This window comes from Coffea arabica, chromosome 11c (genome assembly GCF_036785885.1).
Source record: "Coffea arabica cultivar ET-39 chromosome 11c, Coffea Arabica ET-39 HiFi, whole genome shotgun sequence".
Taxonomy (NCBI): Eukaryota; Viridiplantae; Streptophyta; class Magnoliopsida; order Gentianales; family Rubiaceae; genus Coffea; species Coffea arabica.
Window position 1 is genome coordinate 14,337,151 of NC_092330.1, and position 26,197 is coordinate 14,363,347.

Below are 26,197 nucleotides of genomic sequence, written 5' to 3' on the forward strand. Positions count from 1 at the left end.
CTAATTAGTAAAAGCATGGGCCGGCCCGTCTTGATACCAAGATGGCCGACTGCTCTTTTATGGTTTCGTAGGGTTTTAGTAACCTCTAGCCTATAAATGGGCTTGCATTATAAGGGTCTTGGACAAAAGTTGGATCAATAAAGTTTGGTTAATTTCGATTCTTCTTGTCAAGAGAGAGTCGAGCCTTTTTACTTGCCTTTCCAAGGGTTGTGAGCAATCTTGCGTCTCGTCCTAGATTGTTCTACCGACCACTGTGGAGTCGTCGTTCTACCCCCTTTAATCAAATCGTGTTGTCCGTTTGATTCTAGGTTCCGCAATCCAAGAGTTGGATCACCTCGCTACATACTTGAGCAAACGTGCTATGTGTCTCGTAACGAGTTGATCAAGGACCGTATCTGTGATGTGTGCATGGATCATGGCCCACAAAATGATCCGGTCCGAGGTCTATTGGGCCTTGTCACACATGCACGAGCCAAGCTCTTTAAGGATTCCCTCCAAGGCCTTGTTCAAATGGTCCAAGACCAACATGGAGTCCATAGGGATATTGAAGGCCTATAAGGAGACAAGCAAAACATCTACACCATGATACAAGCCCATGGAGAGTCAAGCGAGCCTCCATGTGATTGGGCCGAGTTGGGTCTTTAGGCCTTAATGTTGCTTAGGGTTAGATTAACTGCGTAATAGAAGCATGGGTCGGTCAATCTATACACCAAGATGGCCGACTGCTCCTTTAGGGTTTTAGAAACCTCTAGCCTATAAAAGGGCTTGCTTTGCAAGGGTTTTGGACACAAGTTGGATCAATACAATTTGATTAATGTCGATTCTTCTTATTAAGAGATATTCGAGCCTTTTCACTTGCTTTGGCATGGGTTGTAAGCAATATTGCGTCTCGCCCTAGATTGTTCTACCGACCTATCCATTCGAGTAATCACCTCAGTGGAGTCATCGTTCCAACGCCTATAATGAAATCTTATCGTCCCGCTTGATTCTAGGTTCTGCAATCCAAGCGTTGGACCACCTCGCTAGATCCTTGGGCAAACGTGCAACGTGTCTCGAAACGAGTTGATCAAGGACCGTATCAGGGACGTGTGTATGGATCAGGGCCCACGCAATGAGCTGGTCGGAGTTCCATTGGGCCCAGTCACACGTGTACGAGCCAAGTTCTTCAAGGAATCCCTCCAAGGCCTTGTTCGAATGGTCCAGGACCAACATGGAGTCCATAGGGATATTGAAGGCCAAGAAGGATACAAGCAAATCATCTACACCCTGATCCAATCCCATGGAGAGTCAAGCGGGCCTCCAAGTGATTGGGCCGAGTAGGGTCTTTAGGCCTTAATGTTGCTTAGAGTTAGATTAACTGCGTAATAGAAGCATGGATCGGCCAATCTAGACACCAAGATGGCCGACTGCTCCTTTAGGGTTTTAGAAACCCCTAGACTATAAAAGGGCTTGCTTTGAAAGGGTTTTGGACACAAGTTGGATCAATACAATTTGATTAATGTCAATTCTTCTTGTTAAGAGATATTCGAGCCTTTTCACTTGCTTTGGCAAGGGTTGTAAGCAATATTGCGTCCCGTCCAAGATTTTTCTACCGACCTATCCATTCGAGTAATCACCTCTGTGGAGTCATCGTTCCAACGCCTATAATTAAATCTTATCGTCCCGCTTGATTCTAGATTCCGCAATCCAGGCGTTGGACCACCTCGCTAGATCCTTGGGCAAGCGTGCTACGTGTCTCGAAACGAGTTGATAGAGGACCGTATCAGTGACGTGTGTATGGATCTGGGCCCACGTAATGAGCTGGTCCGAGTTCCATTGGGCCCAGTCACACGTGTACGATCCAAGTTCTTCAAGGAATCCCACAAAGGCCTTGTTCGAATGGTCCAAGACCAACATGGAGTCCATAGGAATATTGAAGTGCAAGAAGGATACAAGACAAATCATCTACACCATGATCCAAACCCGTGGTGAGTCAAGCGGGCCTCCAAGAGATTGGGCCGAGTTGGGTCTTTAGGCCTTAATGTTGCTTTGGGTTAGAATAACTGCGTAATAGAAGCATGGGTCGGCCAATCTAGACACCAAGATGGCCGACTGCTCCTTTAGGGTTTTAGAAACCTCTAGCCTATAAAAGGGCTTGCTTTGCAAGGGTTTTGGACACAAGTTGGATCAATACAATTTGATTGATGTCAATTCTTCTTGTTAAGAGATATTCGAGCCTTTTCACTTTCTTTGGCAGGGGTTGTAAGCAATATTGCGTCTCGTCCTAGATTGTTCTACCGACCTATCCATTCGAGTAATCACCTCTGTGGAGTCATCGTTCTAACACCTATAATTAAATCTTATCGTCCCGCTTGATTCTAGGTTCCGCGATCCAAGCGTTAGACCACCTCGCTAGATCCTTGGGCAACGTGCTACGTGTCTCGAAACAAGTTGATCGAGGACCGTATCGGTGACGTGTGTATGGATCAGGGCCCACGCAATGAGCTGGTCGGAGTTCCATTGGGCCCAGTCACACGTGTACGAGCCAAGTTCTTCAAGGAATCCCTCCAAGGCCTTGTTCGAATGGTCCAGGACCAACATGGAGTCCATAGGGATATTGAAGGCCAAGAAGGATACAAGCAAATCATCTACACCCTGATCCAATCCCATGGAGAGTCAAGCGGGCCTCCAAGTGATTGGGCCGAGTAGGGTCTTTAGGCCTTAATGTTGCTTAGAGTTAGATTAACTGCGTAATAGAAGCATGGATCGGCCAATCTAGACACCAAGATGGCCGACTGCTCCTTTAGGGTTTTAGAAACCCCTAGACTATAAAAGGGCTTGCTTTGAAAGGGTTTTGGACACAAGTTGGATCAATACAATTTGATTAATGTCAATTCTTCTTGTTAAGAGATATTCGAGCCTTTTCACTTGCTTTGGCAAGGGTTGTAAGCAATATTGCGTCCCGTCCAAGATTTTTCTACCGACCTATCCATTCGAGTAATCACCTCTGTGGAGTCATCGTTCCAACGCCTATAATTAAATCTTATCGTCCCGCTTGATTCTAGATTCCGCAATCCAGGCGTTGGACCACCTCGCTAGATCCTTGGGCAAGCGTGCTACGTGTCTCGAAACGAGTTGATAGAGGACCGTATCAGTGACGTGTGTATGGATCTGGGCCCACGTAATGAGCTGGTCCGAGTTCCATTGGGCCCAGTCACACGTGTACGATCCAAGTTCTTCAAGGAATCCCACAAAGGCCTTGTTCGAATGGTCCAAGACCAACATGGAGTCCATAGGAATATTGAAGTGCAAGAAGGATACAAGACAAATCATCTACACCATGATCCAAACCCGTGGTGAGTCAAGCGGGCCTCCAAGAGATTGGGCCGAGTTGGGTCTTTAGGCCTTAATGTTGCTTTGGGTTAGAATAACTGCGTAATAGAAGCATGGGTCGGCCAATCTAGACACCAAGATGGCCGACTGCTCCTTTAGGGTTTTAGAAACCTCTAGCCTATAAAAGGGCTTGCTTTGCAAGGGTTTTGGACACAAGTTGGATCAATACAATTTGATTGATGTCAATTCTTCTTGTTAAGAGATATTCGAGCCTTTTCACTTTCTTTGGCAGGGGTTGTAAGCAATATTGCGTCTCGTCCTAGATTGTTCTACCGACCTATCCATTCGAGTAATCACCTCTGTGGAGTCATCGTTCTAACACCTATAATTAAATCTTATCGTCCCGCTTGATTCTAGGTTCCGCGATCCAAGCGTTAGACCACCTCGCTAGATCCTTGGGCAACGTGCTACGTGTCTCGAAACAAGTTGATCGAGGACCGTATCGGTGACGTGTGTATGGATCAGGGCCCACGCAATGAGCTGGTCCGAGTTCCATTGGGCCCAGTCACACGTGTACGAGCCAAGTTCTTCAAGGAATCCCTCCAAGGCCTTGTTCGAATGGTCCAAGACCAACATGGAGTCCATAGGAATATTGAAGTGCAAGAAGGATACAAGACAAATCATCTACACCATGATCCAAACCCGTGGTGAGTCAAGCGGGCCTCCAAGTGATTGGGCCGAGTTGGATCTTTAGGCCTTAATTTTGCTTAGGGTTAGATTAACTGCGTAATAGAAGCATGGGTCGGCCAATCTAGACACCAAGATGGCCGACTGCTCCTTTAGGGTTTTAGAAACCTCTAGCCTATAAAAGGGCTTGCTTTGCAAGGGTTTTGGACACAAGTTGGATCAATACAATTTGATTTATGTCGATTCTTCCTGTTAAGAGATATTCGAGCCTTTTCACTTGCTTTGGCAAGGGTTGTATGCAATATTGCGTACCGTCCTAGATTGTTCTACCGACCTATACATTCGAGTAATCACCTCTGTGAAGTCATCGTTCTAACGCCTATAATTGAATCTTATCATCCCGCTTGATTCTAGGTTCCACAATCCAAGCGTTGGACCACCTCGCTAGATCCTTGGGCAAACGTGCTACGTGTCTCGAAACGAGTTGATCGAGGACCGTATCAGTGACGTGTGTATGGATCAGGGCCCACGCAATGAGCTAATCCGGTACCATTAGGCCCAGTCACACGTGTACGAGCCAAGTTCTTCGAGGAATCCCTCCAAGGCCTTGTTCGAATGGTCCAAGACCAACATGGAGTCCATATGGATATTGAAGGCTAAGAAGGATACAAGCAAATCGTATACACCATGATCCAAGCCTATGGAGAGTCAAGCGGGCCTCCAAGTGCTTGGGCCGAGTAGGGTCTTTAGGCCTTAATGTTGCTTAGGGTTGCATTAACTAATTAGTAAAAGCATGGGCCGGCCCGTCTTGATACCAAGATGGCCGACTGCTCTTTTATGGTTTCGTAGGGTTTTAGTAACCTCTAGCCTATAAATGGGCTTGCATTATAAGGGTCTTGGACAAAAGTTGGATCAATAAAGTTTGGTTAATTTCGATTCTTCTTGTCAAGAGAGAGTCGAGCCTTTTTACTTGCCTTTCCAAGGGTTGTGAGCAATCTTGCGTCTCGTCCTAGATTGTTCTACCGACCACTGTGGAGTCGTCGTTCTACCCCCTTTAATCAAATCGTGTTGTCCGTTTGATTCTAGGTTCCGCAATCCAAGAGTTGGATCACCTCGCTACATACTTGAGCAAACGTGCTATGTGTCTCGTAACGAGTTGATCAAGGACCGTATCAGTGATGTGTGCATGGATCATGGCCCACAAAATGATCCGGTCCGAGGTCTATTGGGCCTTGTCACACATGCACGAGCCAAGCTCTTTAAGGATTCCCTCCAAGGCCTTGTTCAAATGGTCCAAGACCAACATGGAGTCCATAGGGATATTGAAGGCCTATAAGGAGACAAGCAAAACATCTACACCATGATACAAGCCCATGGAGAGTCAAGCGAGCCTCCATGTGATTGGGCCGAGTTGGGTCTTTAGGCCTTAATGTTGCTTAGGGTTAGATTAACTGCGTAATAGAAGCATGGGTCGGTCAATCTATACACCAAGATGGCCGACTGCTCCTTTAGGGTTTTAGAAACCTCTAGCCTATAAAAGGGCTTGCTTTGCAAGGGTTTTGGACACAAGTTGGATCAATACAATTTGATTAATGTCGATTCTTCTTATTAAGAGATATTCGAGCCTTTTCACTTGCTTTGGCATGGGTTGTAAGCAATATTGCGTCTCGCCCTAGATTGTTCTACCGACCTATCCATTCGAGTAATCACCTCAGTGGAGTCATCGTTCCAACGCCTATAATGAAATCTTATCGTCCCGCTTGATTCTAGGTTCTGCAATCCAAGCGTTGGACCACCTCGCTAGATCCTTGGGCAAACGTGCAACGTGTCTCGAAACGAGTTGATCAAGGACCGTATCAGGGACGTGTGTATGGATCAGGGCCCACGCAATGAGCTGGTCGGAGTTCCATTGGGCCCAGTCACACGTGTACGAGCCAAGTTCTTCAAGGAATCCCTCCAAGGCCTTGTTCGAATGGTCCAGGACCAACATGGAGTCCATAGGGATATTGAAGGCCAAGAAGGATACAAGCAAATCATCTACACCCTGATCCAATCCCATGGAGAGTCAAGCGGGCCTCCAAGTGATTGGGCCGAGTAGGGTCTTTAGGCCTTAATGTTGCTTAGAGTTAGATTAACTGCGTAATAGAAGCATGGATCGGCCAATCTAGACACCAAGATGGCCGACTGCTCCTTTAGGGTTTTAGAAACCCCTAGACTATAAAAGGGCTTGCTTTGAAAGGGTTTTGGACACAAGTTGGATCAATACAATTTGATTAATGTCAATTCTTCTTGTTAAGAGATATTCGAGCCTTTTCACTTGCTTTGGCAAGGGTTGTAAGCAATATTGCGTCCCGTCCAAGATTTTTCTACCGACCTATCCATTCGAGTAATCACCTCTGTGGAGTCATCGTTCCAACGCCTATAATTAAATCTTATCGTCCCGCTTGATTCTAGATTCCGCAATCCAGGCGTTGGACCACCTCGCTAGATCCTTGGGCAAGCGTGCTACGTGTCTCGAAACGAGTTGATAGAGGACCGTATCAGTGACGTGTGTATGGATCTGGGCCCACGTAATGAGCTGGTCCGAGTTCCATTGGGCCCAGTCACACGTGTACGATCCAAGTTCTTCAAGGAATCCCACAAAGGCCTTGTTCGAATGGTCCAAGACCAACATGGAGTCCATAGGAATATTGAAGTGCAAGAAGGATACAAGACAAATCATCTACACCATGATCCAAACCCGTGGTGAGTCAAGCGGGCCTCCAAGAGATTGGGCCGAGTTGGGTCTTTAGGCCTTAATGTTGCTTTGGGTTAGAATAACTGCGTAATAGAAGCAGATCCAAACCCGTGGTGAGTCAAGCGGGCCTCCAAGAGATTGGGCCGAGTTGGGTCTTTAGGCCTTAATGTTGCTTTGGGTTAGAATAACTGCGTAATAGAAGCATGGGTCGGCCAATCTAGACACCAAGATGGCCGACTGCTCCTTTAGGGTTTTAGAAACCTCTAGCCTATAAAAGGGCTTGCTTTGCAAGGGTTTTGGACACAAGTTGGATCAATACAATTTGATTGATGTCAATTCTTCTTGTTAAGAGATATTCGAGCCTTTTCACTTTCTTTGGCAGGGGTTGTAAGCAATATTGCGTCTCGTCCTAGATTGTTCTACCGACCTATCCATTCGAGTAATCACCTCTGTGGAGTCATCGTTCTAACACCTATAATTAAATCTTATCGTCCCGCTTGATTCTAGGTTCCGCGATCCAAGCGTTAGACCACCTCGCTAGATCCTTGGGCAACGTGCTACGTGTCTCGAAACAAGTTGATCGAGGACCGTATCGGTGACGTGTGTATGGATCAGGGCCCACGCAATGAGCTGGTCGGAGTTCCATTGGGCCCAGTCACACGTGTACGAGCCAAGTTCTTCAAGGAATCCCTCCAAGGCCTTGTTCGAATGGTCCAGGACCAACATGGAGTCCATAGGGATATTGAAGGCCAAGAAGGATACAAGCAAATCATCTACACCCTGATCCAATCCCATGGAGAGTCAAGCGGGCCTCCAAGTGATTGGGCCGAGTAGGGTCTTTAGGCCTTAATGTTGCTTAGAGTTAGATTAACTGCGTAATAGAAGCATGGATCGGCCAATCTAGACACCAAGATGGCCGACTGCTCCTTTAGGGTTTTAGAAACCCCTAGACTATAAAAGGGCTTGCTTTGAAAGGGTTTTGGACACAAGTTGGATCAATACAATTTGATTAATGTCAATTCTTCTTGTTAAGAGATATTCGAGCCTTTTCACTTGCTTTGGCAAGGGTTGTAAGCAATATTGCGTCCCGTCCAAGATTTTTCTACCGACCTATCCATTCGAGTAATCACCTCTGTGGAGTCATCGTTCCAACGCCTATAATTAAATCTTATCGTCCCGCTTGATTCTAGATTCCGCAATCCAGGCGTTGGACCACCTCGCTAGATCCTTGGGCAAGCGTGCTACGTGTCTCGAAACGAGTTGATAGAGGACCGTATCAGTGACGTGTGTATGGATCTGGGCCCACGTAATGAGCTGGTCCGAGTTCCATTGGGCCCAGTCACACGTGTACGATCCAAGTTCTTCAAGGAATCCCACAAAGGCCTTGTTCGAATGGTCCAAGACCAACATGGAGTCCATAGGAATATTGAAGTGCAAGAAGGATACAAGACAAATCATCTACACCATGATCCAAACCCGTGGTGAGTCAAGCGGGCCTCCAAGAGATTGGGCCGAGTTGGGTCTTTAGGCCTTAATGTTGCTTTGGGTTAGAATAACTGCGTAATAGAAGCATGGGTCGGCCAATCTAGACACCAAGATGGCCGACTGCTCCTTTAGGGTTTTAGAAACCTCTAGCCTATAAAAGGGCTTGCTTTGCAAGGGTTTTGGACACAAGTTGGATCAATACAATTTGATTGATGTCAATTCTTCTTGTTAAGAGATATTCGAGCCTTTTCACTTTCTTTGGCAGGGGTTGTAAGCAATATTGCGTCTCGTCCTAGATTGTTCTACCGACCTATCCATTCGAGTAATCACCTCTGTGGAGTCATCGTTCTAACACCTATAATTAAATCTTATCGTCCCGCTTGATTCTAGGTTCCGCGATCCAAGCGTTAGACCACCTCGCTAGATCCTTGGGCAACGTGCTACGTGTCTCGAAACAAGTTGATCGAGGACCGTATCGGTGACGTGTGTATGGATCAGGGCCCACGCAATGAGCTGGTCCGAGTTCCATTGGGCCCAGTCACACGTGTACGAGCCAAGTTCTTCAAGGAATCCCTCCAAGGCCTTGTTCGAATGGTCCAAGACCAACATGGAGTCCATAGGAATATTGAAGTGCAAGAAGGATACAAGACAAATCATCTACACCATGATCCAAACCCGTGGTGAGTCAAGCGGGCCTCCAAGTGATTGGGCCGAGTTGGATCTTTAGGCCTTAATTTTGCTTAGGGTTAGATTAACTGCGTAATAGAAGCATGGGTCGGCCAATCTAGACACCAAGATGGCCGACTGCTCCTTTAGGGTTTTAGAAACCTCTAGCCTATGAAAGGGCTTGCTTTGCAAGGGTTTTGGACACAAGTTGGATCAATACAATTTGATTTATGTCGATTCTTCCTGTTAAGAGATATTCGAGCCTTTTCACTTGCTTTGGCAAGGGTTGTATGCAATATTGCGTACCGTCCTAGATTGTTCTACCGACCTATACATTCGAGTAATCACCTCTGTGAAGTCATCGTTCTAACGCCTATAATTGAATCTTATCATCCCGCTTGATTCTAGGTTCCACAATCCAAGCGTTGGACCACCTCGCTAGATCCTTGGGCAAACGTGCTACGTGTCTCGAAACGAGTTGATCGAGGACCGTATCAGTGACGTGTGTATGGATCAGGGCCCACGCAATGAGCTAATCCGGTACCATTAGGCCCAGTCACACGTGTACGAGCCAAGTTCTTCGAGGAATCCCTCCAAGGCCTTGTTCGAATGGTCCAAGACCAACATGGAGTCCATATGGATATTGAAGGCTAAGAAGGATACAAGCAAATCGTATACACCATGATCCAAGCCTATGGAGAGTCAAGCGGGCCTCCAAGTGCTTGGGCCGAGTAGGGTCTTTAGGCCTTAATGTTGCTTAGGGTTGCATTAACTAATTAGTAAAAGCATGGGCCGGCCCGTCTTGATACCAAGATGGCCGACTGCTCTTTTATGGTTTCGTAGGGTTTTAGTAACCTCTAGCCTATAAATGGGCTTGCATTATAAGGGTCTTGGACAAAAGTTGGATCAATAAAGTTTGGTTAATTTCGATTCTTCTTGTCAAGAGAGAGTCGAGCCTTTTTACTTGCCTTTCCAAGGGTTGTGAGCAATCTTGCGTCTCGTCCTAGATTGTTCTACCGACCACTGTGGAGTCGTCGTTCTACCCCCTTTAATCAAATCGTGTTGTCCGTTTGATTCTAGGTTCCGCAATCCAAGAGTTGGATCACCTCGCTACATACTTGAGCAAACGTGCTATGTGTCTCGTAACGAGTTGATCAAGGACCGTATCTGTGATGTGTGCATGGATCATGGCCCACAAAATGATCCGGTCCGAGGTCTATTGGGCCTTGTCACACATGCACGAGCCAAGCTCTTTAAGGATTCCCTCCAAGGCCTTGTTCAAATGGTCCAAGACCAACATGGAGTCCATAGGGATATTGAAGGCCTATAAGGAGACAAGCAAAACATCTACACCATGATACAAGCCCATGGAGAGTCAAGCGAGCCTCCATGTGATTGGGCCGAGTTGGGTCTTTAGGCCTTAATGTTGCTTAGGGTTAGATTAACTGCGTAATAGAAGCATGGGTCGGTCAATCTATACACCAAGATGGCCGACTGCTCCTTTAGGGTTTTAGAAACCTCTAGCCTATAAAAGGGCTTGCTTTGCAAGGGTTTTGGACACAAGTTGGATCAATACAATTTGATTAATGTCGATTCTTCTTATTAAGAGATATTCGAGCCTTTTCACTTGCTTTGGCATGGGTTGTAAGCAATATTGCGTCTCGCCCTAGATTGTTCTACCGACCTATCCATTCGAGTAATCACCTCAGTGGAGTCATCGTTCCAACGCCTATAATGAAATCTTATCGTCCCGCTTGATTCTAGGTTCTGCAATCCAAGCGTTGGACCACCTCGCTAGATCCTTGGGCAAACGTGCAACGTGTCTCGAAACGAGTTGATCAAGGACCGTATCAGGGACGTGTGTATGGATCAGGGCCCACGCAATGAGCTGGTCGGAGTTCCATTGGGCCCAGTCACACGTGTACGAGCCAAGTTCTTCAAGGAATCCCTCCAAGGCCTTGTTCGAATGGTCCAGGACCAACATGGAGTCCATAGGGATATTGAAGGCCAAGAAGGATACAAGCAAATCATCTACACCCTGATCCAATCCCATGGAGAGTCAAGCGGGCCTCCAAGTGATTGGGCCGAGTAGGGTCTTTAGGCCTTAATGTTGCTTAGAGTTAGATTAACTGCGTAATAGAAGCATGGATCGGCCAATCTAGACACCAAGATGGCCGACTGCTCCTTTAGGGTTTTAGAAACCCCTAGACTATAAAAGGGCTTGCTTTGAAAGGGTTTTGGACACAAGTTGGATCAATACAATTTGATTAATGTCAATTCTTCTTGTTAAGAGATATTCGAGCCTTTTCACTTGCTTTGGCAAGGGTTGTAAGCAATATTGCGTCCCGTCCAAGATTTTTCTACCGACCTATCCATTCGAGTAATCACCTCTGTGGAGTCATCGTTCCAACGCCTATAATTAAATCTTATCGTCCCGCTTGATTCTAGATTCCGCAATCCAGGCGTTGGACCACCTCGCTAGATCCTTGGGCAAGCGTGCTACGTGTCTCGAAACGAGTTGATAGAGGACCGTATCAGTGACGTGTGTATGGATCTGGGCCCACGTAATGAGCTGGTCCGAGTTCCATTGGGCCCAGTCACACGTGTACGATCCAAGTTCTTCAAGGAATCCCACAAAGGCCTTGTTCGAATGGTCCAAGACCAACATGGAGTCCATAGGAATATTGAAGTGCAAGAAGGATACAAGACAAATCATCTACACCATGATCCAAACCCGTGGTGAGTCAAGCGGGCCTCCAAGAGATTGGGCCGAGTTGGGTCTTTAGGCCTTAATGTTGCTTTGGGTTAGAATAACTGCGTAATAGAAGCATGGGTCGGCCAATCTAGACACCAAGATGGCCGACTGCTCCTTTAGGGTTTTAGAAACCTCTAGCCTATAAAAGGGCTTGCTTTGCAAGGGTTTTGGACACAAGTTGGATCAATACAATTTGATTGATGTCAATTCTTCTTGTTAAGAGATATTCGAGCCTTTTCACTTTCTTTGGCAGGGGTTGTAAGCAATATTGCGTCTCGTCCTAGATTGTTCTACCGACCTATCCATTCGAGTAATCACCTCTGTGGAGTCATCGTTCTAACACCTATAATTAAATCTTATCGTCCCGCTTGATTCTAGGTTCCGCGATCCAAGCGTTAGACCACCTCGCTAGATCCTTGGGCAACGTGCTACGTGTCTCGAAACAAGTTGATCGAGGACCGTATCGGTGACGTGTGTATGGATCAGGGCCCACGCAATGAGCTGGTCCGAGTTCCATTGGGCCCAGTCACACGTGTACGAGCCAAGTTCTTCAAGGAATCCCTCCAAGGCCTTGTTCGAATGGTCCAGGACCAACATGGAGTCCATAGGGATATTGAAGGCCAAGAAGGATACAAGCAAATCATCTACACCCTGATCCAATCCCATGGAGAGTCAAGCGGGCCTCCAAGTGATTGGGCCGAGTAGGGTCTTTAGGCCTTAATGTTGCTTAGAGTTAGATTAACTGCGTAATAGAAGCATGGATCGGCCAATCTAGACACCAAGATGGCCGACTGCTCCTTTAGGGTTTTAGAAACCCCTAGACTATAAAAGGGCTTGCTTTGAAAGGGTTTTGGACACAAGTTGGATCAATACAATTTGATTAATGTCAATTCTTCTTGTTAAGAGATATTCGAGCCTTTTCACTTGCTTTGGCAAGGGTTGTAAGCAATATTGCGTCCCGTCCAAGATTTTTCTACCGACCTATCCATTCGAGTAATCACCTCTGTGGAGTCATCGTTCCAACGCCTATAATTAAATCTTATCGTCCCGCTTGATTCTAGATTCCGCAATCCAGGCGTTGGACCACCTCGCTAGATCCTTGGGCAAGCGTGCTACGTGTCTCGAAACGAGTTGATAGAGGACCGTATCAGTGACGTGTGTATGGATCTGGGCCCACGTAATGAGCTGGTCCGAGTTCCATTGGGCCCAGTCACACGTGTACGATCCAAGTTCTTCAAGGAATCCCACAAAGGCCTTGTTCGAATGGTCCAAGACCAACATGGAGTCCATAGGAATATTGAAGTGCAAGAAGGATACAAGACAAATCATCTACACCATGATCCAAACCCGTGGTGAGTCAAGCGGGCCTCCAAGAGATTGGGCCGAGTTGGGTCTTTAGGCCTTAATGTTGCTTTGGGTTAGAATAACTGCGTAATAGAAGCATGGGTCGGCCAATCTAGACACCAAGATGGCCGACTGCTCCTTTAGGGTTTTAGAAACCTCTAGCCTATAAAAGGGCTTGCTTTGCAAGGGTTTTGGACACAAGTTGGATCAATACAATTTGATTGATGTCAATTCTTCTTGTTAAGAGATATTCGAGCCTTTTCACTTTCTTTGGCAGGGGTTGTAAGCAATATTGCGTCTCGTCCTAGATTGTTCTACCGACCTATCCATTCGAGTAATCACCTCTGTGGAGTCATCGTTCTAACACCTATAATTAAATCTTATCGTCCCGCTTGATTCTAGGTTCCGCGATCCAAGCGTTAGACCACCTCGCTAGATCCTTGGGCAACGTGCTACGTGTCTCGAAACAAGTTGATCGAGGACCGTATCGGTGACGTGTGTATGGATCGGGGCCCACGCAATGAGCTGGTCGGAGTTCCATTGGGCCCAGTCACACGTGTACGAGCCAAGTTCTTCAAGGAATCCCTCCAAGGCCTTGTTCGAATGGTCCAGGACCAACATGGAGTCCATAGGGATATTGAAGGCCAAGAAGGATACAAGCAAATCATCTACACCCTGATCCAATCCCATGGAGAGTCAAGCGGGCCTCCAAGTGATTGGGCCGAGTAGGGTCTTTAGGCCTTAATGTTGCTTAGAGTTAGATTAACTGCGTAATAGAAGCATGGATCGGCCAATCTAGACACCAAGATGGCCGACTGCTCCTTTAGGGTTTTAGAAACCCCTAGACTATAAAAGGGCTTGCTTTGAAAGGGTTTTGGACACAAGTTGGATCAATACAATTTGATTAATGTCAATTCTTCTTGTTAAGAGATATTCGAGCCTTTTCACTTGCTTTGGCAAGGGTTGTAAGCAATATTGCGTCCCGTCCAAGATTTTTCTACCGACCTATCCATTCGAGTAATCACCTCTGTGGAGTCATCGTTCCAACGCCTATAATTAAATCTTATCGTCCCGCTTGATTCTAGATTCCGCAATCCAGGCGTTGGACCACCTCGCTAGATCCTTGGGCAAGCGTGCTACGTGTCTCGAAACGAGTTGATAGAGGACCGTATCAGTGACGTGTGTATGGATCTGGGCCCACGTAATGAGCTGGTCCGAGTTCCATTGGGCCCAGTCACACGTGTACGATCCAAGTTCTTCAAGGAATCCCACAAAGGCCTTGTTCGAATGGTCCAAGACCAACATGGAGTCCATAGGAATATTGAAGTGCAAGAAGGATACAAGACAAATCATCTACACCATGATCCAAACCCGTGGTGAGTCAAGCGGGCCTCCAAGAGATTGGGCCGAGTTGGGTCTTTAGGCCTTAATGTTGCTTTGGGTTAGAATAACTGCGTAATAGAAGCATGGGTCGGCCAATCTAGACACCAAGATGGCCGACTGCTCCTTTAGGGTTTTAGAAACCTCTAGCCTATAAAAGGGCTTGCTTTGCAAGGGTTTTGGACACAAGTTGGATCAATACAATTTGATTGATGTCAATTCTTCTTGTTAAGAGATATTCGAGCCTTTTCACTTTCTTTGGCAGGGGTTGTAAGCAATATTGCGTCTCGTCCTAGATTGTTCTACCGACCTATCCATTCGAGTAATCACCTCTGTGGAGTCATCGTTCTAACACCTATAATTAAATCTTATCGTCCCGCTTGATTCTAGGTTCCGCGATCCAAGCGTTAGACCACCTCGCTAGATCCTTGGGCAACGTGCTACGTGTCTCGAAACAAGTTGATCGAGGACCGTATCGGTGACGTGTGTATGGATCAGGGCCCACGCAATGAGCTGGTCCGAGTTCCATTGGGCCCAGTCACACGTGTACGAGCCAAGTTCTTCAAGGAATCCCTCCAAGGCCTTGTTCGAATGGTCCAAGACCAACATGGAGTCCATAGGAATATTGAAGTGCAAGAAGGATACAAGACAAATCATCTACACCATGATCCAAACCCGTGGTGAGTCAAGCGGGCCTCCAAGTGATTGGGCCGAGTTGGATCTTTAGGCCTTAATTTTGCTTAGGGTTAGATTAACTGCGTAATAGAAGCATGGGTCGGCCAATCTAGACACCAAGATGGCCGACTGCTCCTTTAGGGTTTTAGAAACCTCTAGCCTATGAAAGGGCTTGCTTTGCAAGGGTTTTGGACACAAGTTGGATCAATACAATTTGATTTATGTCGATTCTTCCTGTTAAGAGATATTCGAGCCTTTTCACTTGCTTTGGCAAGGGTTGTATGCAATATTGCGTACCGTCCTAGATTGTTCTACCGACCTATACATTCGAGTAATCACCTCTGTGAAGTCATCGTTCTAACGCCTATAATTGAATCTTATCATCCCGCTTGATTCTAGGTTCCACAATCCAAGCGTTGGACCACCTCGCTAGATCCTTGGGCAAACGTGCTACGTGTCTCGAAACGAGTTGATCGAGGACCGTATCAGTGACGTGTGTATGGATCAGGGCCCACGCAATGAGCTAATCCGGTACCATTAGGCCCAGTCACACGTGTACGAGCCAAGTTCTTCGAGGAATCCCTCCAAGGCCTTGTTCGAATGGTCCAAGACCAACATGGAGTCCATATGGATATTGAAGGCTAAGAAGGATACAAGCAAATCGTATACACCATGATCCAAGCCTATGGAGAGTCAAGCGGGCCTCCAAGTGCTTGGGCCGAGTAGGGTCTTTAGGCCTTAATGTTGCTTAGGGTTGCATTAACTAATTAGTAAAAGCATGGGCCGGCCCGTCTTGATACCAAGATGGCCGACTGCTCTTTTATGGTTTCGTAGGGTTTTAGTAACCTCTAGCCTATAAATGGGCTTGCATTATAAGGGTCTTGGACAAAAGTTGGATCAATAAAGTTTGGTTAATTTCGATTCTTCTTGTCAAGAGAGAGTCGAGCCTTTTTACTTGCCTTTCCAAGGGTTGTGAGCAATCTTGCGTCTCGTCCTAGATTGTTCTACCGACCACTGTGGAGTCGTCGTTCTACCCCCTTTAATCAAATCGTGTTGTCCGTTTGATTCTAGGTTCCGCAATCCAAGAGTTGGATCACCTCGCTACATACTTGAGCAAACGTGCTATGTGTCTCGTAACGAGTTGATCAAGGACCGTATCTGTGATGTGTGCATGGATCATGGCCCACAAAATGATCCGGTCCGAGGTCTATTGGGCCTTGTCACACATGCACGAGCCAAGCTCTTTAAGGATTCCCTCCAAGGCCTTGTTCAAATGGTCCAAGACCAACATGGAGTCCATAGGGATATTGAAGGCCTATAAGGAGACAAGCAAAACATCTACACCATGATACAAGCCCATGGAGAGTCAAGCGAGCCTCCATGTGATTGGGCCGAGTTGGGTCTTTAGGCCTTAATGTTGCTTAGGGTTAGATTAACTGCGTAATAGAAGCATGGGTCGGTCAATCTATACACCAAGATGGCCGACTGCTCCTTTAGGGTTTTAGAAACCTCTAGCCTATAAAAGGGCTTGCTTTGCAAGGGTTTTGGACACAAGTTGGATCAATACAATTTGATTAATGTCGATTCTTCTTATTAAGAGATATTCGAGCCTTTTCACTTGCTTTGGCATGGGTTGTAAGCAATATTGCGTCTCGCCCTAGATTGTTCTACCGACCTATCCATTCGAGTAATCACCTCAGTGGAGTCATCGTTCCAACGCCTATAATGAAATCTTATCGTCCCGCTTGATTCTAGGTTCTGCAATCCAAGCGTTGGACCACCTCGCTAGATCCTTGGGCAAACGTGCAACGTGTCTCGAAACGAGTTGATCAAGGACCGTATCAGGGACGTGTGTATGGATCAGGGCCCACGCAATGAGCTGGTCGGAGTTCCATTGGGCCCAGTCACACGTGTACGAGCCAAGTTCTTCAAGGAATCCCTCCAAGGCCTTGTTCGAATGGTCCAGGACCAACATGGAGTCCATAGGGATATTGAAGGCCAAGAAGGATACAAGCAAATCATCTACACCCTGATCCAATCCCATGGAGAGTCAAGCGGGCCTCCAAGTGATTGGGCCGAGTAGGGTCTTTAGGCCTTAATGTTGCTTAGAGTTAGATTAACTGCGTAATAGAAGCATGGATCGGCCAATCTAGACACCAAGATGGCCGACTGCTCCTTTAGGGTTTTAGAAACCCCTAGACTATAAAAGGGCTTGCTTTGAAAGGGTTTTGGACACAAGTTGGATCAATACAATTTGATTAATGTCAATTCTTCTTGTTAAGAGATATTCGAGCCTTTTCACTTGCTTTGGCAAGGGTTGTAAGCAATATTGCGTCCCGTCCAAGATTTTTCTACCGACCTATCCATTCGAGTAATCACCTCTGTGGAGTCATCGTTCCAACGCCTATAATTAAATCTTATCGTCCCGCTTGATTCTAGATTCCGCAATCCAGGCGTTGGACCACCTCGCTAGATCCTTGGGCAAGCGTGCTACGTGTCTCGAAACGAGTTGATAGAGGACCGTATCAGTGACGTGTGTATGGATCTGGGCCCACGTAATGAGCTGGTCCGAGTTCCATTGGGCCCAGTCACACGTGTACGATCCAAGTTCTTCAAGGAATCCCACAAAGGCCTTGTTCGAATGGTCCAAGACCAACATGGAGTCCATAGGAATATTGAAGTGCAAGAAGGATACAAGACAAATCATCTACACCATGATCCAAACCCGTGGTGAGTCAAGCGGGCCTCCAAGAGATTGGGCCGAGTTGGGTCTTTAGGCCTTAATGTTGCTTTGGGTTAGAATAACTGCGTAATAGAAGCATGGGTCGGCCAATCTAGACACCAAGATGGCCGACTGCTCCTTTAGGGTTTTAGAAACCTCTAGCCTATAAAAGGGCTTGCTTTGCAAGGGTTTTGGACACAAGTTGGATCAATACAATTTGATTGATGTCAATTCTTCTTGTTAAGAGATATTCGAGCCTTTTCACTTTCTTTGGCAGGGGTTGTAAGCAATATTGCGTCTCGTCCTAGATTGTTCTACCGACCTATCCATTCGAGTAATCACCTCTGTGGAGTCATCGTTCTAACACCTATAATTAAATCTTATCGTCCCGCTTGATTCTAGGTTCCGCGATCCAAGCGTTAGACCACCTCGCTAGATCCTTGGGCAACGTGCTACGTGTCTCGAAACAAGTTGATCGAGGACCGTATCGGTGACGTGTGTATGGATCAGGGCCCACGCAATGAGCTGGTCCGAGTTCCATTGGGCCCAGTCACACGTGTACGAGCCAAGTTCTTCAAGGAATCCCTCCAAGGCCTTGTTCGAATGGTCCAAGACCAACATGGAGTCCATAGGAATATTGAAGTGCAAGAAGGATACAAGACAAATCATCTACACCATGATCCAAACCCGTGGTGAGTCAAGCGGGCCTCCAAGTGATTGGGCCGAGTTGGATCTTTAGGCCTTAATTTTGCTTAGGGTTAGATTAACTGCGTAATAGAAGCATGGGTCGGCCAATCTAGACACCAAGATGGCCGACTGCTCCTTTAGGGTTTTAGAAACCTCTAGCCTATGAAAGGGCTTGCTTTGCAAGGGTTTTGGACACAAGTTGGATCAATACAATTTGATTTATGTCGATTCTTCCTGTTAAGAGATATTCGAGCCTTTTCACTTGCTTTGGCAAGGGTTGTATGCAATATTGCGTACCGTCCTAGATTGTTCTACCGACCTATACATTCGAGTAATCACCTCTGTGAAGTCATCGTTCTAACGCCTATAATTGAATCTTATCATCCCGCTTGATTCTAGGTTCCACAATCCAAGCGTTGGACCACCTCGCTAGATCCTTGGGCAAACGTGCTACGTGTCTCGAAACGAGTTGATCGAGGACCGTATCAGTGACGTGTGTATGGATCAGGGCCCACGCAATGAGCTAATCCGGTACCATTAGGCCCAGTCACACGTGTACGAGCCAAGTTCTTCGAGGAATCCCTCCAAGGCCTTGTTCGAATGGTCCAAGACCAACATGGAGTCCATATGGATATTGAAGGCTAAGAAGGATACAAGCAAATCGTATACACCATGATCCAAGCCTATGGAGAGTCAAGCGGGCCTCCAAGTGCTTGGGCCGAGTAGGGTCTTTAGGCCTTAATGTTGCTTAGGGTTGCATTAACTAATTAGTAAAAGCATGGGCCGGCCCGTCTTGATACCAAGATGGCCGACTGCTCTTTTATGGTTTCGTAGGGTTTTAGTAACCTCTAGCCTATAAATGGGCTTGCATTATAAGGGTCTTGGAGAAAAGTTGGATCAATAAAGTTTGGTTAATTTCGATTCTTCTTGTCAAGAGAGAGTCGAGCCTTTTTACTTGCCTTTCCAAGGGTTGTGAGCAATCTTGCGTCTCGTCCTAGATTGTTCTACCGACCACTGTGGAGTCGTCGTTCTACCCCCTTTAATCAAATCGTGTTGTCCGTTTGATTCTAGGTTCCGCAATCCAAGAGTTGGATCACCTCGCTACATACTTGAGCAAACGTGCTATGTGTCTCGTAACGAGTTGATCAAGGACCGTATCAGTGATGTGTGCATGGATCATGGCCCACAAAATGATCCGGTCCGAGGTCTATTGGGCCTTGTCACACATGCACGAGCCAAGCTCTTTAAGGATTCCCTCCAAGGCCTTGTTCAAATGGTCCAAGACCAACATGGAGTCCATAGGGATATTGAAGGCCTATAAGGAGACAAGCAAAACATCTACACCATGATACAAGCCCATGGAGAGTCAAGCGAGCCTCCATGTGATTGGGCCGAGTTGGGTCTTTAGGCCTTAATGTTGCTTAGGGTTAGATTAACTGCGTAATAGAAGCATGGGTCGGTCAATCTATACACCAAGATGGCCGACTGCTCCTTTAGGGTTTTAGAAACCTCTAGCCTATAAAAGGGCTTGCTTTGCAAGGGTTTTGGACACAAGTTGGATCAATACAATTTGATTAATGTCGATTCTTCTTATTAAGAGATATTCGAGCCTTTTCACTTGCTTTGGCATGGGTTGTAAGCAATATTGCGTCTCGCCCTAGATTGTTCTACCGACCTATCCATTCGAGTAATCACCTCAGTGGAGTCATCGTTCCAACGCCTATAATGAAATCTTATCGTCCCGCTTGATTCTAGGTTCTGCAATCCAAGCGTTGGACCACCTCGCTAGATCCTTGGGCAAACGTGCAACGTGTCTCGAAACGAGTTGATCAAGGACCGTATCAGGGACGTGTGTATGGATCAGGGCCCACGCAATGAGCTGGTCGGAGTTCCATTGGGCCCAGTCACACGTGTACGAGCCAAGTTCTTCAAGGAATCCCTCCAAGGCCTTGTTCGAATGGTCCAGGACCAACATGGAGTCCATAGGGATATTGAAGGCCAAGAAGGATACAAGCAAATCATCTACACCCTGATCCAATCCCATGGAGAGTCAAGCGGGCCTCCAAGTGATTGGGCCGAGTAGGGTCTTTAGGCCTTAATGTTGCTTAGAGTTAGATTAACTGCGTAATAGAAGCATGGATCGGCCAATCTAGACACCAAGATGGCCGACTGCTCCTTTAGGGTTTTAGAAACCCCTAGACTATAAAAGGGCTTGCTTTGAAAGGGTTTTGGACACAAGTTGGATCAATACAATTTGATTAATGTCAATTCTTCTTGTTAAGAGATATTCGAGCCTTTTCACTTGCTTTGGCAAGGGTTGTAAGCAATATTGCGTCCCGTCCAAGATTTTTCTACCGACCTATCCATTCGAGTAATCACCTCTGTGGAGTCATCGTTCCAACGCCTATAATTAAATCTTATCGTCCCGCTTGATTCTAGATTCCGCAATCCAGGCGTTGGACCACCTCGCTAGATCCTTGGGCAAGCGTGCTACGTGTCTCGAAACGAGTTGATGGAGGACCGTATCAGTGACGTGTGTATGGATCTGGGCCCACGTAATGAGCTGGTCCGAGTTCCATTGGGCCCAGTCACACGTGTACGATCCAAGTTCTTCAAGGAATCCCACAAAGGCCTTGTTCGAATGGTCCAAGACCAACATGGAGTCCATAGGAATATTGAAGTGCAAGAAGGATACAAGACAAATCATCTACACCATGATCCAAACCCGTGGTGAGTCAAGCGGGCCTCCAAGAGATTGGGCCGAGTTGGGTCTTTAGGCCTTAATGTTGCTTTGGGTTAGAATAACTGCGTAATAGAAGCATGGGTCGGCCAATCTAGACACCAAGATGGCCGACTGCTCCTTTAGGGTTTTAGAAACCTCTAGCCTATAAAAGGGCTTGCTTTGCAAGGGTTTTGGACACAAGTTGGATCAATACAATTTGATTGATGTCAATTCTTCTTGTTAAGAGATATTCGAGCCTTTTCACTTGCTTTGGCATGGGTTGTAAGCAATATTGCGTCTCGTCCTAGATTGTTCTACCGACCTATCCATTTGAGTAATCACCTCTGTGGAGTCATCGTTCTAACGCCTATAATTAAATCTTATCGCCCCGCTTGATTCTAGGTTCCGCAATCCAAGCGTTGGACAACCTCGCTAGATCCTTGGGCAAGCGTGCTACGTGTCTCGAAACGAGTTGATTAAGGACCGTATCAGTTACGTGTGTATGGATCAGGGCCAACGCAATGAGCTGATCCGAGTTCCATTGGGCCCAGTCACACGTGTACGTTCCAAGTTCTTCAAAGAATCCCTCCAAGGCCTTGTTCGAATGGTCCAAGACCAACATGGAGTCCATAGGGATATTGAAGGCCAAGAAGGATACAAACAAATCATATACACACTGATCCAATCCCGTGGAGAGTCAAGCGGGCCTCCAAGTGATTGGGCCGAGTTGGGTCTTTAGGCCTTAATGTTGCTTTGGGTTAGAATAACTGCGTAATAGAAGCATGGGTCGGCCAATCTATACACCAAGATGGCCGACTGCTCCTTTAGGGTTTTAGAAACCTCTAGCATATAAAAGGGCTTGCTTTGCAAGAGTTTTGGACACAAGTTGGACAATACAATTTGATTAATGTCGATTCTTCTTGTTAAGAGATATTCGAGCCTTTTCACTTGCTTTGGCATGGGTTGTAAGCAATATTGCGTCTCGCCCTAGATTGTTCTACCGACCTATCGATTCGAGTAATCACCTCTGTGGAGTCATCGTTCCAACGCCTATAATGAAATCTTATCGTCCCGCTTGATTCTAGGTTCTGCAATCCAAGCGTTGGACCACCTCGCTAGATCCTTGGGCAAAAGTGCAACGTGTCTCGAAACGAGTTGATCAAGGACCGTATCAGTGACGTGTGTATGGATCAGGGCCCACGCAATGAGCTGGTCGGAGTTCCATTGGGCCCAGTCACACGTGTACGAGCCAAGTTCTTCAAGGAATCCCTCCAAGGCCTTGTTCGAATGGTCCAAGACCAACATGGAGTCCATAGGGATATTGAAGGCAAAGAAGGATACAAACAAATCATATACACACTGATCCAATCCCATGGAGAGTCAAGCGGGCCTCCAAGTGATTGGGCCGAGTTGGGTCTTTAGGCGTTAATGTTGCTTTGGGTTAGAATAACTGCGTAATAGAAGCATGGGTCGGCCAATCTAGACACCAAGATGGCCGACTGCTCCTTTAGGGTTTTAGAAACCTCTAGCCTATAAAAGGGCTTGCTTTGCAAGGGTTTTGGACACAAGTTGGATCAATACAATTTGATTGATGTCGATTCTTCCTGTTAAGAGATATTCGAGCCTTTTCACTTTCTTTGGCAGGGGTTGTAAGCAATATTGCGTCTCGTCCTAGATTGTTCTACCGACCTATCCATTCGAGTAATCACCTCTGTGGAGTCATCGTTCTAACACCTATAATTAAATCTTATCGTCCCGCTTGATTCTAGGTTCCGCGATCCAAGCGTTAGACCACCTCGCTAGATCCTTGGGCCCAGTCACACGTGTACGAGCCAAGTTCTTCAAGGAATCCCTCCAAGGCCTTGGTCGAGTGGTCCAAGACCAGCATGGAGTCCATAGGGATATTGAATGCCAAGAAGGATACAAGCAAATCATCTACACCATGATCCAAGCCTATGGAGGGTCAAGCGGGCCTCCAAGTGATTGGGCCGAGTAGGGTCTTTAGGCCATAATGTTGCTTAGGGTTGGATTGACTACGTAGTAGAAGCATGGGCCGGCCCGTCTTGATACCAAGATGGCCGACTGCTCTTTTAGTGTTTTTGTAGGGTTTTAGTATCTTCTAGCCTATAAAAGGGCTTGTATTATAAGGGTTTTGGACACAAGTTGGATCAATAAAGTTTGGTTAATTTCGATTCTTCTTGTCAAGAGAGAGTCGAGCCTTTTTACTTGCCTTTGCAAGGGTTGTGAGCAATCTTGCATCTCGTCCTAGATTGTTCTACCGACGTATCTATTAGAGTAATCACCACTGTGGAGTCGTCGTTCTACCCCCTATAATCAAATCGTGTAGTCCGTTTGATTCTAGGTTCCGCAATCCAAGCGTTGGATCACCTCGCTAGATACTTGAGCAAACGTGCTATGTTTCTCGTAACGACTTGATCAAGGACCGTATCAGTAATGTGAGCATGGATCATGGCCCACAAAATGATCCGGTCAGAGTTCTATTGGGCCTAGTCACACATGCACGAGCCAAGCTCTTAAAGAAATCCCTCCAAGGCCTGGTTCAAACGGTCCAAGACCAACATGGAGTCCATGGGGATATTGAAAGCCTAGAAGGAGACAAGCAAAACATCTACACCATGATCCATGCCCATGGAGAGTCAAGCGAGCCTCCAAGTGATTGGGCCGAGTAGGGTCTTTAGGCCTTAATGTTGCTTAGGGTTAGATTAACCGCGTAATAGAAGCATGGGTCGGCCAATCTAGACACCAAGATGGCCGACTGCTCCTTTAGGGTTCTAGAAACCTCTAGCCTATGAAAGGGCTTGCTTTGCAAGAGTTTAGGACACAAGTTGGATCAATACAATTTGATTAATGTCGATTCTTCTTGTTAAGAGATATTCGAGCCTTTTCACTTGCTTTGGCATGGGTTGTAAGCAATATTGCGTCTCGTCCTAGATTGTTCTACCGACCTATCCATTCGAGTAATCACCTCAGTGGAGTCATCGTTCCAACGCCTATAATGAAATCTTATCGTGCCGCTTGATTCTAGGTTCTGCAATCCAAGCGTTGGACCACCTCGCTAGATCCTTGGGCAAACGTGCAACGTGTCTCGAAACGAGTTAATCAAGGACTGTATCAGTGACGTGTGTATGGATCAGGGCCCACGCAATGAGCTGGTCGGAGTTCCATTGGGTCCAGTCACACGTGTACGAGCCAAGTTCTTCAAGGAATCCCTCCAAGGCCTTGTTCGAATGGTCCAAGACCAACATGGAGTCCATAGGGATATTGAAGGCCAAGAAGGATACAAACAAATCATATACACACTGATCCAATCCCATGGAGAGTCAAGCGGGCCTCCAAGTGATTGGGCCGAGTTGGGTCTTTAGGCCTTAATGTTGCTTTGGGTTAGAATAACTGCGTAATAGAAGCATGGGTCGGCCAATCTAGACACCAAGATGGCCGACTGCTCCTTTAGGGTTTTAGAAACCTCTAGCCTATAAAAGGGCTTGCTTTGCAAGGGTTTTGGACACAAGTTGGATCAATACAATTTGATTGATGTCGATTCTTCTTGTTAAGAGATATTCGAGCCTTTTCACTTTCTTTGGCAGGGGTTGTAAGCAATATTGCGTCTCGTCCTAGATTGTTCTACCGACCTATCCATTCGATTAATCACCTCTGTGGAGTCATCGTTCTAACACCTATAATTAAATCTTATCGTCCCGCTTGATTCTAGGTTCCGCGATCCAAGCGTTAGACCGCCTCGCTAGATCCTTGGGCAACGTGCTACGTGTCTCGAAACAAGTTGATCGAGGACCGTATCGGTGACGTGTGTATGGATCAGGGCCCACGCAATGAGCTGGTCCGAGTTCCATTGGGCCCAGTCACACGTGTACGAGCCAAGTTCTTCAAGGAATCCCTCCAAGGCCTTGTTCGAATGGTCCAGGACCAGCATGGAGTCCATAGGGATATTGAATGCCAAGAAGGATACAAGCAAATCATCTACACCATGATCCAAGCCTATGGAGGGTCAAGCGGGCCTCCAAGTGATTGGGCCGAGTAGGGTCTTTAGGCCATAATGTTGCTTAGGGTTGGATTGACTACGTAGTAGAAGCATGGGCCGGCCCGTCTTGATACCAAGATGGCCGACTGCTCTTTTAGTGTTTTTGTAGGGTTTTAGTATCTTCTAGCCTATAAAAGGGCTTGTATTATAAGGGTTTTGGACACAAGTTGGATCAATAAAGTTTGGATAATTTCGATTCTTCTTGTCAAGAGAGAGTCGAGCCTTTTTACTTGCCTTTGCAAGGGTTGTGAGCAATCTTGCGTCTCGTCCTAGATTGTTCTACCGACGTATCTATTAGAGTAATCACCACTGTGGAGTCGTCGTTCTACCCCCTATAATCAAATCGTGTTGTCCGTTTGATTCTAGGTTCCGCAATCCAAGCGTTGGATCACCTCGCTAGATACTTGAGCAAACGTGCTATGTTTCTCGTAACGAGTTGATCAAGTACCGTATCAGTAATGCGAGCATGGATCATGGCCCACAAAATGATCCGGTCAGAGTTCTATTGGGCCTAGTCACACATGCACGAGCCAAGCTCTTAAAGAAATCCCTCCAAGGCCTGGTTCAAACGGTCCAAGACCAACATGGAGTCCATGGGGATATTGAAGGCCTAGAAGGAGACAAGCAAAACATCTACACCATGATCCATGCCCATGGAGAGTCAAGCGAGCCTCCAAGTGATTGGGCCGAGTAGGGTCTTTAGGCCTTAATGTTGCTTAGGATTAGATTAACCGCGTAATAGAAGCATGGGTCGGCCAATCTAGACACCAAGATGGCCGACTGCTCCTTTAGGGTTCTAGAAACCTCTAGCCTATAAAAGGGCTTGCTTTGCAAGGGTTTTTGAAACAAGTTGGATCAATACAATTTGATTAATGTCGATTCTTCTTATTAAGAGATATTCAAGCCTTTTCACTTGCTTTGGCATGGGTTGTAAGCAATATTGCGTCTCGCCCTAGATTGTTCTACCG